The sequence below is a fragment of the Rhopalosiphum padi genome, chromosome 2, assembly GCF_020882245.1.
Source record: "Rhopalosiphum padi isolate XX-2018 chromosome 2, ASM2088224v1, whole genome shotgun sequence".
NCBI lineage: Eukaryota > Metazoa > Arthropoda > Insecta > Hemiptera > Aphididae > Rhopalosiphum > Rhopalosiphum padi.
In genome coordinates, this window is record NC_083598.1 from 5,506,114 (window position 1) to 5,525,205 (window position 19,092).

General features: G+C 24.9%; 2 protein-coding genes across 7 annotated transcripts in view; both read left to right on the top strand.

Annotated features, from left to right (window-relative positions):
• Positions 1 to 19,092, top strand: part of LOC132923007 (CXXC motif containing zinc binding protein) — a 433,444-nt gene that overhangs the window by 54,168 nt on the left and 360,184 nt on the right. The window lies entirely within an intron of this gene.
• Positions 1 to 19,092, top strand: part of LOC132920120 (octopamine receptor beta-2R-like) — a 174,897-nt gene that overhangs the window by 31,176 nt on the left and 124,629 nt on the right. The gene's annotated exons all lie outside the window — the stretch shown is intronic.

Genomic DNA, 19,092 nt, shown 5'->3' on the forward strand with positions numbered 1-19,092 from the left:
TTTTTATTATAATTATTTTTTAAATATATTTTTAGTAAAATTATTCATATAAATATTATGATACGCAAGTGACGTACAACTTTCAACAGTGATAATTTAATAATATATTTTAATTGCCTCATCATAAGTTTAGAGAGAATAAAGAGAACATTTTTACTTATAGGTCAGTTGCGTTAATAATTTTTCTGTAAAGGTAAATGTTTTCTTTATTTTATAAGTTAACCAAATATATGCAAAAATCTTATCTAATAATATTTACAAAAGCAGCTGAGGGAAATTATCTATTAATTCAAAGCATTGCGTCCTACTGGTACTTTTGACTTGTATATTACTTTGAAATATTTTGGTTACACAAATTAAAATGTTGTTATAAGTATTTGAATCATATAATTTACTAAACTTTATCTTAACATCTTAAATAATGTAACATTGAACTGATATACATATATTATCTTTATTACCATATATATATATATATATATGGTAATAAATATATATATATGAGTTGTTTTTCAATTATATTATTTTATGGAAAGGAGTTAATGTTACTTAAGCTTCCCTTAAAAATAACTAAATATATATATTGTAATATAATATTATTCAAAAATATTAATTTAGAAAACTCATGTCCTTTAATTATAATATATTATATTATTATGTGATAATTGTAGTTTCTAAAATTAACATAGAAAAAAAAACAAAAAAAATTTTCAATTTAAATTTATTTAAATTTATTTTAGACACTATTAAATTTGCATATACATTATATTATAATATTATAGGTATGTGATATCTCTTATGATGAAGTTTAGGTTCATTAAATAGCTTTTATTTTAATATAATTTTTCTAAATTTCTAAGTTTATGATAATATGTAAACAATAGGTGGGAAGGGGGTTAGTGAGTTCAATGGCGGGGGGGGTTGTCCCCCTTCTCGGGAATATTTTAAATTACATATCTACTCAAATTTATTATTTCCATAAATATAATAAATAATTGTATTTTTGGCTACCTCCACCCTATTTTAACGAAATATTTTTTGTGTACGCCTGACTATGACAATGTGTTTCATATAACTTGAATTAAATTTCACAGGAACAAAATATACCATACTAATTAATTTAGTAGTACCTATGTTTAGTTAGTATTATGTAATTTTACATAAAGCCATTAATAGAACTGTGAATAAAAAAAAAATCAATACAATTAAATAAAATATAATCACATTATGTCAAATATATGAAATATTGATATTTTACTATCTTACGTTTATTATCTACAACTTCTCTTACAACCGTAGTCAGTATTATTTAATATTATACCTACAAATAGTTAATCTAAATATTATTATGATTGATTGTTTTCGATTAAAATCATGGTGGTCATTGGTATATTTTAGCTAGTGGTTCATTAATATTCATCTTTTATAAAAATAAACAGGTTTTCTTTCCAGAATTAAATCTTAAGCACCAATTATTTTGTCTTGAAAAGTATGGAAATAGCGATGTGTTACTAGAATTTTTACTAAGTTTGTTTCGGAAACATATCAATCATAATATCATGAATAATATAAGTGGATATATAAAGGAATATATTTATACATATTTATAGGATGGGGATGAAAAAATTGTAAATAAAGCTTGGTAAATAAATACCAAATTCTTACTTAAAAATATGTATTGACCACATTTAATAATAAAAAGTGTATGATATTTTATTCAGACATATTTTTGCTCATTTCGAATACGTGCCGAATATTTACGCGAATTCTATCTTATTTTTTCTTTGGCAACAATTCAGTCGTTCAAAGGTCTTGCAAAAATGTTTTTTATTTCATGTATATACATATATTAAACCCGGAAAAGGTCAAACCTAAAACTCTGTGGACAGCGACGTCCAAGTAAATGCCACTAGTCCATAAATATAGACTTCGGACTGAGTAATATTTTGGACGTACAAAGGTTTTCAAGTGGCCCTAAAGAATAAGATGGAATTTGATTGGGTCATAGAATGAAAATATCTTTAACGGAATATTGCCATTAGTGCTTCTTCATATTTAATTCAAAAATTAAATTATTATTATGTTTTGTAACATTATTAATAAAATTAATGATTATTATTTTATTTTAAGGGGAAAAAATATTAGTTTTTTATTTATCTTGTATGTAAACAACTCAGAGGATTCAACTGTGTTTATTAATGAACCGTGAAACTTAATGATTTCCTGAAATGAAAGTTATAATGTTAAGATGTTAAACCTGGTGTGAAATTGAATTAAAAATAAAACAACGCACTTGTCCAACTATAAAACAAAGTAATATCAAACGAGTGTTACATAAAATATGTGGTTGAATTCTGTAGGATTCAATTTCATTAACCATCATAATAACTCAACTACTATGTTATAAAATATGTTCAGCCAAATAAAATTATCTTAGTTTTGTAAGTATATTATATTTAAAAAAACGTGTTCACAATGTTTCAAACCTTTGGTACATAAATAACCATAAAAATAGTCGGAGTTAAGTTTATATTTTTGAAACCTTATTATGAATGATAATAATACTGGTTGTAGGGACTATGATTGAGAGACACTCGTTTGTATAGTTTATTAATTTAATATTCTATTGTTTCTTTTAGATACATTTTTATGAAATTGCAAACGGCTGTAGCTCATTATATTCAATATTAACTACAACTATCGTTATAATTAAGCTCAAATTAATAATTTAAATCTATATTATTTTTATTATTAATTACTAAATTTACAATAGTAATGAAATAACACATAAATTCCTATAAACCATCATCGATCCTGAAGGTCTAAAATTTAAATTTCTGTTTACATAATATAATATGGAATATTAGCATGTCAATTTCACGGTTCCAAGAACTTATCTACCTGTGTCCGCGTGCAGTATAGCTTGTTATGTGCATGTATAATACTGTAAATTATCATATCTTTACTGTCCCATCAAATGACTAAGCCGAATATATTATATGACAACAACGACTATGATGGTAATAAACAGTTTTCATATTGGATAAACCTTGTTTTTCTTAGTAGATTTGATTTTTAACTTCACGGAACTGTATACAATATGCTGGGAAAACGTACGCCATGGAATTTACAATCAAAGTATTTTCGACGATATATTTTTGCGAGACATAATACAATATCTATTATTATGATGTATACCACGCAGATAAAATACAATTATGACCCAGGGTACTATTTGATTGATTTCTTCGAAACGAAAATATTTTTATCTTTGATTTTGTATATTCTTAAAATATTTTAAGTCATTTAAATTATATAATAATATTATCCAACACGAATTAAACTGAGCTAACTTTTACATAAGTATATTTGTATATCACTGTATATTACTAATATAAATAAAATATTTACTTAAGTTTTAATATTATACTATTTCATATTGTATTTAAAACCAGTAATATTTCATATAACTTACCTTATTAATAATTAATTTTAACACGATAATGTTAGAAAAGTAAATTATATAACCTATATAATAATTGGTGTACATTAATAGCATTATTTTTAACACAGAAAGTAAAAGCTTAAAAATTGTATTGTTTGTTAGATTAAATAGCTTTAAGTTTTGCTTAATATTTAACTCAAAAAAGTTCAGACAAGATCAGTGATATTTTATTATGTCAAACACTCGTCTCGTTTCGCTCACTTCAGCGTAGGCCAATGTTGTATTATTATTTATTATATTAAGCATTTGAAAGCAATAATAAATCATCGCATTTGAAAAATGGTTCTGAGTTTAGCTCGTCTTAATATAGTGAGGTTATAAAAACATTAGTACTTACAGCAATAATTTATGGGTAAAGATTTTAAAATTGAACGAATTCAGTAATGAAACGGACTTAAATTCAAATGTCTCAATCATATTAAAATAATATATTATTATTGTTCAAGATAAATATCTCATGTTGTAAAATTAAATCGAATTTATTTGTTGTGAATGTCAGTAATACAAATATATAATTTTAAAATCTTCATTGGAATTTTTTTTCTATTGATATTTCAACGTAGTTAAAATGTAAAATGAATAAATATATTTTTCTTTAATTTAATAAAATTTAGTTGAACATTTTTAAATTATTATTAAATATATTTGTTTAAATAAAACTAGAGAATATAATTCTTTGAATTCATCTATAATATGATTACAATAATTATGATATACTAAAATGATCAATCTTAATCTATTTATACTTAAAAGAATATTACACAGTATTGTGTGTAATTTTTTAGTTAATTATTTGAGTTTTCAAGTAGGATTTTAATGTTTTTTTATTAATTTTTTCATAATTTCCTCATATATATTGTAAAACATTATCTATTAATTTTATCTTGAAGACAGTAATTTATTACTATAATAAGACTACAGTCTGTAATAAAAAATAATAATAATAAGATATTATGTTATTTTTGTATACTTGGTTCTTTTGGTTATTTTTAAAGATATGATAATATTATTATTCCTTAAAATCTTTTGCTGTGATATTTTGTTTATATTATTTAAATACACTTTTTCTCGATATCTTGCAGACGCGAAATGCGGATAAGAGGGGCGATGCAATACGCCAATCATCCCGGAGCCACCAGTTAAGGGCGAGAAAAAAACATCGAGAAAAAAAATATATATAAATAAAAAGCTACATCAACGTCCTAAACCCCATCCATTAAAACGAATTTGTATTTTTTTTTTGTTATGTTTCAACTCGTGGATATGTTTTTGCCCTGGCAAATTGGGTACATTATCGTTAGCGTCGGTTGATGATGGTTTTCGTGTACACGCCCTGTTTTGATAATGCTCCGCACGTAACCTATTGGCACCCTGTCCTTCAAACTATATGCGAAAAAAATAATAATATCACGTTTGAGTATTTACAAATGGGCGATACTCGGAAAATGGCGGAAAAGAAGTTTTCCCACCGTTTTAATAGTAAATTGTTATTGACAGGAATTTATTGGGCGTGGAAGGAACGAATGAAATCTCCAGTCACACGGACGTGAAAACGTGATGACTTATTCCCTAAATAAGAACCAATGCGTGAATATTATATTTATTTTCTTCTTGGCTTGTTTCCCATTTTTGTGCGATTTACATGTTTGATTATTAGAGCTAGACACTTCATGCTCTAAAAAACTTTAAAATATGTATGCGTTTATTCCCTTAAAAATTATCATATATTTACTGAAAATATGTAAAAATTCTAAAATACGTTCTTAAAACTAATTAATTTTATTATTAAAAAACCAAAAAATACAAAATTATTTATTATTAAATAAGGAAATTTTCTTTAGGTATTTTTAATTTAATTTTCACAAAAAAAAAAACAACTGTATTCAGTCTAGAATATTATACGATCAACGCAAGACGAAAACACATACGATACATAGTCTATAACAGGCGAGTTTGAAATACACTGACAGTATTAGGCGTATTTTTTATCGTCCGATTGTATGTTTTTTAACAACACACAAATAATTGGCAAAAACATGGTAGTTAGATTATTTAATCATTTTAATCTATTTTTCCAATTTCTAGAAAATTCATATTAAATATTGGATAGTATAAATAAAATAGTATTATTTATGTCACATATTGTTTTAATTTTTTTTTTTAATAAAATATGTAAAATATGTATTTAAAATACAAATAAAACAAAATATGTTCTTATAAGAAAAAACTTGCCAAATATGTAAGATATGAAAAATAAAAATGATTGCTTTAAACTTCTAGTACTATAAAACAAATTTCAAATATATTACTTGGCTAAATTTAGAATGATTATTGAAAAACATGCAAACTAGTACCTAGTCCTATTGATTACCGTTTCTATGTTATATACTTATATACAACTACACATCAATATAATATATAAAATTGTTTCATTTTTCCTGTTTTGTTTGTATAAGGTACATTTTCGTTTTTTAAGTGTATTTAAAAAAGGTATTATCCCTTAAATTTCTCCATATTATTTTGTCTTTCATTTATTTTAAAACTTGATGCAAATACACACTAGAACATTTTTAAAAAACTGCAAACTATATTATAAGAATATAATATGTACCTATCTACCATATTATATTTTAATCATATATCTATGTAACCTATGATACCCGTCATACGTTTTATGGTTTCTTTAAAATCAAGTTGTACGGTTTCTCTGTGGATTTTATATCACGTAAAGACGTGCAGTAATATACCTGTATATCGTTAGTCGTAACATTAAATGGAACTTAATTTTGTAATTTTAAACAAGGTTCACTCAATAGAAAATTATTTATTGATCAATTAATAAGAATATTTTAGACGAATTTTTAAATTTCTTTCCATACGTACTTTTTCTCTGAATCCTTTAATTTGATATTTGTTTAAATTTTAAGCGAGTCAGATTCAATAACATACATTAGATAATAATAACAATCGTTCTTTAATAATAATACTAAAAGAAAAAAAAACAATGGAATATATTAAATAATTAATGATATACTTATAGCTATGAATTAACCACTATAGAATTACAATACATTTTAAATGAGTTGAAGTTGACGATATGAACAGATTAATGTATTTATAGTTCTGTTGAAGAGGGTATTGCTTGAATAATAATTCAATTTTGATTTTAGATAAAATGTATTTTTAGACCCGGTGTTACGAGTAGGGTTGTTACGAATAGGGATATGTAAAGATAAGCAAGTTAAAAACTCAGGAGAGCCAAATTTCCCTGTGAAGAGCTTAATATATAAAATGTATAAATCTAATCGCAAGCGACATTTTTCAAGTGTTTCGAGGTTACGCTAGATACAGAATAACATAATGATAAAAAACAGTACATCCCTTGATACAAAATAATACTTTAATAATTACTCTGAAAAAGTTGAATAGGTCTATTAGAGAAGTAAATAATAATTGTGTTATTTTGAATCTGAAAAAAAATTTATTTTAATACGAGTACGATACAATCTAACCGCACGTTAGTAATTTGCATCTATTTACTGTTATAGTAAACATAAATAACTCATATCCTATGTATAGACTACGGTTACTATAATAATTACTTATAGTTACTATACTATAATATAATATGATGTTGTGTACATATAGGTAAAATTCAATTCAATATTATGGTTACATTTTCTAACACGGTATTTCTATTATCTATACAAGATGTTATCGATATGACTATTCTATATTTAGTTTTAACAGAGTGAACAAACATCTAACATTATTATTACCTGTGGTGTAGTAATTGTTTTTATTTCATATACAACATGCAATTGATTTATGAGTTACTCTGATGAGAAGTAGATTAATCATAAAGTAATTTAGACTTCGTTAAGACTATAACAACAGTATAGCATCATTCATCACTATTAAGTGTATATCATATAATATTTAATAATTAAATTTCGTAATTTTTTCAATAAAAATTGAGTTGTTGAAATAATTAACTATCGATAGTAGTAGGTACCTATTATTTACGGCTAATTTATATTATATAAAATTATTAACTTATCGCTTTAAGCTTTTTTATTGCTTCAAATAGTGTTAAAAAATCATAAGTATAGGATAATAATAAAAGTAAATAGCTTCATCTCTATCCCTAGAAACTTAATCTATATTATTGAAATTTAAAATAGCTTTATATTTAAGGTTATATTTATACTAAAAAATGAATTGACTGTGGATATAAATAAAATAGTGATTATATGAAACGTAGGTATATTGAAATAATAAATACAAATAAAATGATTTTAAAATCAATTTATTAAATTATCTCTGTAATAGTACTCATTCATTTAATATAAATTTGTTAGAGTGTTATACCAACTATAGAGGATGTGGAAAAATAACTCAATTAGAAAACGTAAGGATTGAAAAATAAATAAAATACTTATTTGGTTATATTTATAATTTCTAGACTTTATTATTGGAATAAATAACGTATTTATTCTAGATAAAATTTTAATTTAAAAAATATAATTTTGCAATAGAGGATATAATATTGAAATTGTATTATGCATATTTAATAAAAATGCTTGATTTTATCAAAACAGTAGAATACATTTACATCAAACTAAACTGTTTATTATTTTGTTTTAGAAAATTAGATGAATAATAAATTATTCATTGTAGGTAGGTACTAGGTACTATATGAAAACTTAAGCTATTTGTTTTAATATGAACTGATTGCAATTTCCATTCATTAATTTAAATTTGATTAATGTTTAACATAACTTTCTTTAGCTGGTTTATAATTAATCATTTATTTTATTTTTCAGTCGTAATAGAAGTAAAACATTTATTTTACTGCATTTATTTTCTATTAGTATTATTGGTGCCAGAATTTATATAATTATATATCGTATCTATATATTTAAATTCTGATTCATATATTATTGCACTAAGTTAGAGTTAATTATAATTTACATTTAAATTAGTTTTGTTTCTAAAATGTATTATTAATTATTTAACATTTGAATTAAAATATTTGTCTATTAATGCAGATTGTTACAATAGATCTCTTATATTATAAACTATATATATATATATATATATATATATGCCATATGGCTATGTTTAAGGAAATATTACGCATATTTCTAAAGTATAACTTCAATAATTGAAGTGTAATTTAACAACATTTAATGAACGAAAAATGTCAATAGATTACAAGGACGTGACTTTAATATATTACACATATTTTATAATGCATGTGTTTATGCATTTATTTAATAAATATGAAAATACTTATCGAGGATATAATATATTAAATATGAACTGAAATATTCTTATGGCCATTTTTAAATTTGTATTTTTTTCTTTAAGTTTTACTGAAATCAGTTACAATCAACAGTAGGACAAGATTCCGAGACACGCGTGCGTGGATACCTTGGCACATAATAGTGGTATGTTGTAATATTAAAATTAAAAGTAATAATAAAGTATCGTGTCCAAATAAACGGTTCTTATAAAAGAATTAATAAAAATATATCTTCAAAGTATTATTTATAAAATTATACGTCACCATGGACTTACATTTATAAAACTATGTGATTGTGATAAATTACAATATTTTTAACACTACTTGAATAAATGGTTGATAGACCAATATGAAATAAATAATATCCGTAAAAACTTGATAAAAATTACTTGATAAAAATTGAATTCATTCATAATTTTAAACGTGTTAAATTTATAATAATTGTTAGTATTATTAAACGTACGTACATTATTTGTTAAATTTTTACAAATTAAGTACCCAGTTCAAATAAAATCATTCAATAACAAATTTAAATTAAATTTTCATAAATTATGACTTTAAAAATGTTCTTAGATGAATTACTCAGTAAACTTATATTACTTATCTTAGGCATTTTTATTTTTATAATTAATTATTATATAATAATTTGTACACGGATAAACTATTATTATTATTTTTAATTATTATAATAAAAATATCTATTTTTCATCGGCATTCGTTTTTTATAATGGTTTTTGACAATTAAAAAAATATAAAATCAGATATTTTGCACACATAAATGATTAAAGAACACATCTTAAAAAGTCAGTCAAGTTTTTGAGCGACCCATTTAAAAAAAGAAAACAATTTGTACGTTTAAATAAAAGTTGTGTAAAGATACAAAAACACTTGACATACAATTTTATGGTTGATTAAAGCTTTTTATACAAATAATAACTATATTAAATATGTATCATCCTTTTGTAATACGTACGTTTCATGATTATCAAAACTAAATTGTATTCAGTGAATAGAGAATCAAACCGTAAGATGGAATTATGTTTATTTAAATTGTTTGGATAGTTTTTATTGTTAATTTGTCTAAATATTAATCGAACAATATCTTTCATTTTAGGCATATGATTAAGGGAGAAATGCGGCAAAAACAGTATTATATCGCCATAAGTTTAAAAATAATTTTATTGTCATCATTATATTAGGTATTTAAATGTGGAAATATATAAAAATTTATTTTATGGTATCGATAAACCTATAATATAATATTAGGTATGATATAATATAATGCTATTGATTATCCCACTATATATTTATGATAATATGCTATTATTTAAAATACTAGTAATCGCAGTTTTTTTTTAGTTAATCATGGTTATTATTTTCAAAACCAACAATAATAAATAACTGGATACTACTGTTTAAGTTAAAATGATGTATATTTTTAATAATGTCATATTTTCATGTGTGACTTTACTTAGTATTTTATTTTTTATCACTTTATTTTCTCAACTAAATTACTCAAGAATTAAATTTACTTTTTAATTACGTCGTATTAAGTTTTCGATGACATTCGTTTATTATTAATACACTTGTTTAATTATCTTCTGTAAGATATTTCTTCCGGTTTCTAAACTTTGAGATTAAATTTGTTTTTTAATTGCATCACAGAAATATGCTTTAATATATTAAACTGTATTTTAATATAATATGTTTTTCTATTAAAAATCTACAACTTAATTTTATTTAATTAGTCTTTGTTAAGATTTGTATTTTAGTTTTAATGCGAGTAAGTTTATTTTTTTCGTGGATTAAGTACCTACGTGTACAGTTTAGATCATTTGCATCTATAATATGTATTATATTTAATATCGTGATAATAATAATAATAATAATGTATTATTCTATAATATGTTCACTATAAATACAATATGATTGACTAACAAGTTATAAAACAAAATTAATTCTATCATATTTTTTTTTTTTTTGTAATTGAATCAGGTTTATTAAAATTTATGATTATTATAAGAGTTAACCATAAGTCATATTATAGCTAAATTAACTTTTTATGAGGTATTAATGGTATAAGAGAGAAAGTAGGTTTAAGGGGAAAATGAACCAGTGTTGGATTGGATAGGGAGTTTCCAGTGTATGCCTGATGTTTTTATTGGAAGCAAAAATATTGAATGTTGAAAGCTGTATTCGAGTGTCTATTTATATTAGTTATTATTAGTGTCTAATGTACCTAACTTATCAGGCTTTGCTAGAGAATTTGCCTGTAAATATGGTACTATTGTTTTTTTTTTTTAATAATTATTTTTTCTTTAAAAGAAAAAACATGTAAAGTTTAAATCCACGTTTAAGTGTCTTAGTTATTTAGGTATACTAGGTGATTTTTTTATCAAACAACACTCATTATTTCAAAATATATTTATTTTTATTTTATTTTTATTCTTACATAATTTCCAGTCAAAATAAAGCTATACATTTAAAAACATTTTTTTTTTAAAGTTTTTACTATTTTAAATGATAACATACATTTTGAATTTCATGTTCAGAAGCAAAATAATTTTCGAAGTATTTTGATTTATTAAAATAGAAATTCCAACGAGTAGTTTATGAGTTATAACTTTATAAGTATTTAAAGTGTAAGTGAGCGAATAGGTGAGTTACGGGGATACCCTGCAAAATATTGTTCTATTGCTTCGCTTACAAAGACTTTAAAGTTTTAAATACTTATAACTCATAAACTCCTCGTATTAATTTAGATTGTTATGTATCATAATTCATAATACTCAGAAAAATTATTGTTTCTGAACATAAAATTAAAATGTATGTTTTGATTCAAAAAAATAAAATATTAAAAAAATATTTTTTTATAAAAATGTTTTGTTATTTTTGTTTTTGATTTTTATTATAAAGCGTACAATCTGTAATTATTATTACAATAAGTATGCATGTGGAAATATATAGTGATTGACAAAGGTTCATGATCAAAACAGTCACCCAATGGTGACACTGTATTACTTGATTAGGTTAAATTTAAAATTTACCTGCATATATATATATATATATTATGTTAATTAAATGTAAATTTCTACACCATTTCATCTTCAAACGACGAAGAGAATTTCCAGGAATGTTGTCCCTAAAGCAGAAATTAGTGGATTGAAGTGGTTTGTCAATCGGGATCAGAAACGTTTATATACGATTTTGGCAGTTTTTTCTATTGTATTAATTTTTAAGTCTGTATGAAGGGTGTGATTAGAAACATAAAAAGGGAATTTGTGATTATGCAGAGGGTTGTGGATTGGAAGGTTTGTATTTTGTTTGTGTTGGAATTTTTGGCTGTGCCCCATAACTGAATCCCATAAGTCCAAATGGACATTAATATTGTTTTATTTTAACTGGAAATTATGAAAAAACAATATTATTTTCAAAATGTTTAATATATCTTGAAATAATGAGTGTTGTTTGATAAAATAATCACTCTATATTATGCGAATTATACCACAATAAAACACCGTGTATATATTAGATAAATTCGGTTGAAGTGTGTTACGGTTAATGGACAAATCGGTTTAAAATACTTATAAGTTATAATATTTTGTACCATAAAACTAATAGGTACCCAAATATTAAATATGATAGCATTAATATACATAAATCATAAATGTATTCATAAGACAAGTAAAAACTATAGAGTACGTGATGCATCATATCATTTAAATTATTGTCTAATTATTAATTATAATTTCATTAATAAAATACTAGATGGTAAATAGTAATACATAAAATACTCTTACTATACATAATATTATAGTAACACAATATTTTAACTGATGTGTAAATATATTATATATATATATATATATATATATATAACCTATTATATTATGATTAACTTACTGACCATTTCTCATCCTCAAAAAGATAGTGATTCTATACGTTGATATCGGCTTGTCCTATACATTATTATCCAAGGTATCGATAGACGAATATAATGGACACGTCGAGTAGTGTTTCAAACCGAGTCGATCTAAAAATATACGGTTTTTTACCGTTCCAGATAGTGTGACACAGTGTTAAATACTAACCAGTCAATGTTATACCGTCGAATTAATAATTAGTTAAAAAGATTAAGTTTTGTAAAATTTAATTTTGAATTTTACACGTTTGTAATTTACAGTTAAAAATGTACATTTTGTATGGATATTCAAAATATTGGATGAAGTCCCTGGTGTATCTCTACCATATTTGACAATAACTTAATTTTATTTTTAAAACTGATATTTCAGTTATTGCTAACATTTATTATACATATTGTTTAAAAATTTAAAATTTAAAACTCAGCGCACATTTATTCAATTACAAATAAAATATAATATTAGTGTATTATATTTTATAAATAATTTATTTTGATTCCGCAGTTTTCATTACTTATTTTTCTTTTTTCTTTTACTGGTTTTAATTATATATTAATTTTACTTTGAAGTTAACCAATTAGGAAATAGTATAATTTTTGCAGGTTATTAATATTAGGTTAGGTCAAATAATTCAATAATTTTTTAGTATTTGGTATTCCTTTACAATAAAACTGCTGTGTAATAAAAATAATAAGTTCAAATTACATGTACATTAAACCACAAGTTACAGTGTTCTATTGTGGTTACAGACAAACCATTTTTGATTTTATCCCTTTCAGAAGTCATCTATTTTGAGTAATGGCTATTGTCCACCGCGGGAGTAATGAAGCGAGGTTTTTGTGTAAAAGGTTGACTTTTTTCTATTTATTTGAATCAAAAGTCACGAGGACAATTGGATACCGAAAAAAAGGGACAAAAGAAATATAGGTACGCCCCCGACTTACCAACATGTTTTCGAAACTTAAAATTTTTTATGATTTACATTTTAAAATTTAAAAGTTTTCGTCGTTTAATAAAATAGTATATAGTACTGTGAACATATAAAATTATGCATGTTTTAATAATATTTATTTTTCATAGGTTTTATAATAATTTCAATATAAATATTATGATCAAAACAAAGCATTAAAAGTAGGTCTTATTGAATCATTGACATTTAAATATATTTAGTATTATACTGTTTAATATATATAATAATATATGCATGCATATATGTTGTATATATTAGTTAATAGTTTAATATTATTCATATTATGTACACAGGCGAAAATATTAGGTTTCATAAGGTGTGGTGTAAGCTTATTCTTTTAAAGCTTAATTAGTTAGAATGACTAAATATTTTATTTCATGCAAATATAGATGATTAATAATTTTGCATATTTTAACCCGGGGCTTATATAAATAATTAAACAATTATAATTGCTGATGATATTAATTTGTTACGTTTCGTAGAATATATTTTTATTTTTTTTTTATTATTTCACGTGACATTACTCTACAGCGGGACAGGTCACGGATAATAACCGCTTTACGTTCTCGCAGAAAAACTGAACTGGATCGATAAGAATAATTAAATCTGATTGTTCCCACCATACCTACTGCATAAAATGTAATAATATCGCAAGAATTGAAATATTCTCCGCCTTCCCCGAACACCAGGTCGCGGTCGCGTCGTAAATACTCCGGGACGGTATAGCTGCTGCAGCCACGCTACGGGTTTAACGTACACACGCGATTATATGACGCAAATCGTAACGTCGTTCCGTGTTTTCGGACCGTTTCGCCACATAGAAGCGGTTTTAATCATGGAGAACGGCGCGTGCATGCGATCGTTGTCATAATCATAACTTCACCCCGACCCGGCCGATTCCGCGTCAAACGACTGCAGAACCCCTCTGACAACCCAGGTACGCGCAGACGTATACGGTCACCACACACACAGACAACGAGCACTACGATACTATTTCGTGTACCCGTGTGACTATAATACGGGATGACGATTTACCGAGCACGCTCACTCAGATCGTATGGTTTGATTATGCGGCAAACCGACGTTTTCAGAAAAAAATAGTTGGCCCGGTGGCTTACAGAAAAATGTTTATAAAGGACATTTTAATTTAATAAAACAAAAGTTTTCGTCGCCACGGGACACTCATTAAATGGCGTTTAAATTTTAATAATTTGGAAAATATTTACTTTAATTTATAGTGCTTAAATATTCCAAGAGTTATAAGAATTTAAACGAATGCGTGTTTCAGTATGAAACGGGTGATTATAAGCGTGATCGGACATATTTAGACTGAATGTTATTATTCCCGTACATCAGTATGCACAACGCATGTGTACGTTACGATGTTATGTCATTTTAAGAATGCGCGTACATCAAAACACGCGCATTATGCTAAAACGGCGGCTGTTAAAACTAATGATGGATCCCGAAAATAGGGTATTTTGACAAGACATTCGACACATTGTCGACCTAGGATTTTTCCAAACAGATATTCCTTTCGCGAATGCGTGACACGGGTGTTATGCTTATAAATTATTATCAGCAGTGTCTTGCAAAACTAACAATAATCTAGATAAAAAAAAAGAAAGATAATGCATTGAAATTTTTCTCTGATATCAAATAGATAATTTTGCATACAATTTAAAACTTGCTCGTCTTAAATTTGCTATAGATATAATAATACTCAATTTTTACACTCTCAAATACGATAAACGATCGGTGTTTACAGAGAATGAACAATATACTACGAGGTGAACATACGTAATAAATTTACATTAAAAAACTTGATAATAAAATAAAATAAGTAAACTGTGCAGGAAAAATCTTGTAAAACCTAACACCATCACCTAAAGTTATACATTTATGTTATATTACATTAAAATATCAAAATTGAAAATCCTGTCACAAAAAAAAAAAAAAAAATATCTAGATAGTTTATTAATCAATGATTAATAACCATATGTGACCAATTTATTTCAATAGACGCTGGGAGATATTAGGAATCTTCAATAATTTTTGTACAGATAAGATGCAGATAAATATTTTTATCTCAATAAATTAACTGGATAATGCAACAACTAAAGAGATATACGATAATGACGTGGCAAAGGGGAAAATTGCGAAGTAGATACTTCTGAGTTTTTTAAAGGGTGGTGGGTGGGCATGTAATAATTTAATATTACTAGTATTTTTAGCATTTACTACAACAAGTAGTTGAGTATACAACAGTAAATGCCTTTGTCAGGATTTTGGTGGATGAATGGAATGTTAGACTAACATTTAAAAAAAATCAAGTTTGCTACACGACTAAATATTATGATACAAGGTATTTATGCATTTTAGTTTCGACCAAACAGACACGTAATAGGGCGCACGTTTAAAGAATATACGTAGGTAAACATCAAAATATAAAAACGAATATTTCGGTAAAAAAAAATCGCATATTTGACGTGTGACGTCTGAAGTAATAATAATCGACGTTGAAATTATTTCGAGCGTCGAAAACGTCGCCGTCATGTATTACTGACACATTATACCACAAACGTCATCACATCTCTGTGGTTCAGCCTAGTTCTATTTTACACTTAATAACTCTACGACCGAATACAATATTAGGTTACAACAATATGTGTAAACTGTATATATATATATTATATATATATGTTTATACAAACGATTCACGACTCTCTAGGTGGCGTTTTGTGCATTTAATAAAACTATACCACCAATTAAAGTCATGCACGTGAGCTGTTTCATTATATCTGGCTTTTACGTATAATATCCTAAGACACGCGCTTCGAACGTCTTCAACAAATAAAACACACGATATATTATGTGTTCGGATAATCATCGGGTCAGTCGATGAATTTTAGTTAGATATAGAAAGTTAACAAATAATATATTAATAATTGCATGTTTTCTGATATTGTATTTCAATGGAAAATTGTTATATAAAGTTTAAAATACTTATGTCCATAAAACAGTTATTAATTATTATTATCATTTTTTGGTAAGTACAATAAAAAATAAATTTGATTCTATCAGGAAATTATAGCATAAATAGATACTTATTCTCTTTTAACACTGTTTATATTCTCGACTATCGAAAAAATTGGTATTTATTTTAATTTTCTTCTTTTGACCTTTAAAATAATCACCCGATCTAATTTTTTTTATCACAGTTCACACTCAAAGTTGAAAAATGAAAGATTTTTCTGTTCCAAAACGTAATAACAAACAGAAGCAAAATACGAAAAATTATTATAAAACCAATACAGTTATTGCTCTTCTCAGAACCTAAATCTATTAAAGGATAATTAAATTGTATTGTAATTTAAAAAAAAAAATAACAATATTCAAATAACACAAATTTGGTTTGTAGTTTTAAATTTCTCCAAAACCAAGCACATTTGATTCATTTTATGAAACAGTTTGTACTTGTCTAAAATTTGTATATCAAAATATATTTAAATACCATCGCAATCGTAAAATTAATTATTATTAAGTGATAAGGAAACTTAAAATATCACTTGAATAATTATAAAAACTTATATAAGTAACTTAAAAAGTAAAATGATATTTGGTATTATACAATATTGATGTCTAAATATTTTTTATATAATATGTAAGTTGTTATGAGTATACATTTTTATTGATGACTTAATAATAACTTAATTACGTATATAGGATATTTATTGATTATTCAATTTGTTTAGTTTTAATTCTTATTTTTTTTATGTTTTTCTAATAAGTGTCTACAACACGGTACGCCTGATATTTATTATTACTATTTATATTTTCGTTTGTAGTTTTATTAATGTCTGGTGAAAATGTCAGTATGTGGGTACATAGTGTTCAAATAAATTTGCATAACGTACATTGACGGATGTGTTATGTTTGTTCAGTCTTTAGAACAATAAACTAAACTGTACAGGACAAAGATAAAAGGAAATTCGTAATAGTTGAGAGCATTTCACATGAAACCTGTAATTATATCCCTTAATTAGATAACCCTTGGAAACTTACAGAAACGGAAAGAAGTACGGATATTTATTGGACCATCGAATTGTTTCTGTGGATGTTGAACAATACCTAGGATCGTGTAATTTGTAACAACGATCTAAATTGCTGGTTTAATGATCGAAGCGTAATTTGTACTTATTTTCCACCACGTTTAAGGCGTTTAATACCACGTTGAAAAGGTGTCATGTCTGAATTAATATAAATTTGTTTAAACAACAACGAATATATTGTAGGTGTGTAAACAGTGTTAGATAGAAGAGAAAAAAAAATGTTATTATATTCATACTGCGTTTTAGTGGTTCATTCAATTTATCTCTTACAAGTGGGTTTTCGTGAATTTTTATTACATTTAAATCGTCTCCATTAGATGCAATTTATTTGAACTCCATTTAGCTGACAACTCTCAAATGCTACGGATATTAATGGATTACGCTTAAAATTCGATTTCCTATCCCTCTTTAGCCATACACGAACGATCATATAGGACGAACAAAAATACTCATAGCCTTTATATAAATTTGCTTTACGTCTGGTTAAGTAATAACCATAAAAATTGTATTATAATTTTTGTAAGGTTTATGTTTTTCTGGTATAGTGTTATTATTGGTATTTTTCAAACACGAAAATGGAATCAACTAGAAATTGTATATGACTATTGCTAATACCCTTCGCTTGTCATTATATTATTGAATAATCGATGTGATATTAGTGGTTATATAATATTGTTTATTTTATTTTATTTTATTTGTTTAAAATAAAAAGTTAAGTTTATTTCAAAGGGTCATTTTAATTTATACTATTAATACAATATAAAACATGATTAAGAAAAAAATAATATATATTACAAATTTACAATTATTATTGCTGAATGAAGAAAATTTATTTGGATTACAAAAATAAAAGTCGTTATGACAAATATTTTATTGTTTTTTAGACAAACCCGTAATTTAAAGTTAAGTCGGTTGTTTTTATTTGAGTTAGTTGTAAATATTAAAAATGAGGTTACCCTTGTAAAAAATGTTAAAGTATTTTTTTTTTCGTCAAAGATAATATCAAGAATTTATGTTACAGCAGATATATTTTTGTTGGAAAACGATTACACCCACGTACTACATAGATAAATTTAGTACCTTAAAAAGAGGATAAAGAAAAATACACTGGAAAAAACTGCTTTTATATTTATAAGTTTTTTTTTAAACTATAATATAGGTTTTTTTTATGTAACAAATGTACTTACTTATTAATTATGGTTCATAGTAAAATAAATAATTTAAAATAGTAAATTTAAAATAATTATAGATTTGACGCTAATTTTTATGGTTGTTAT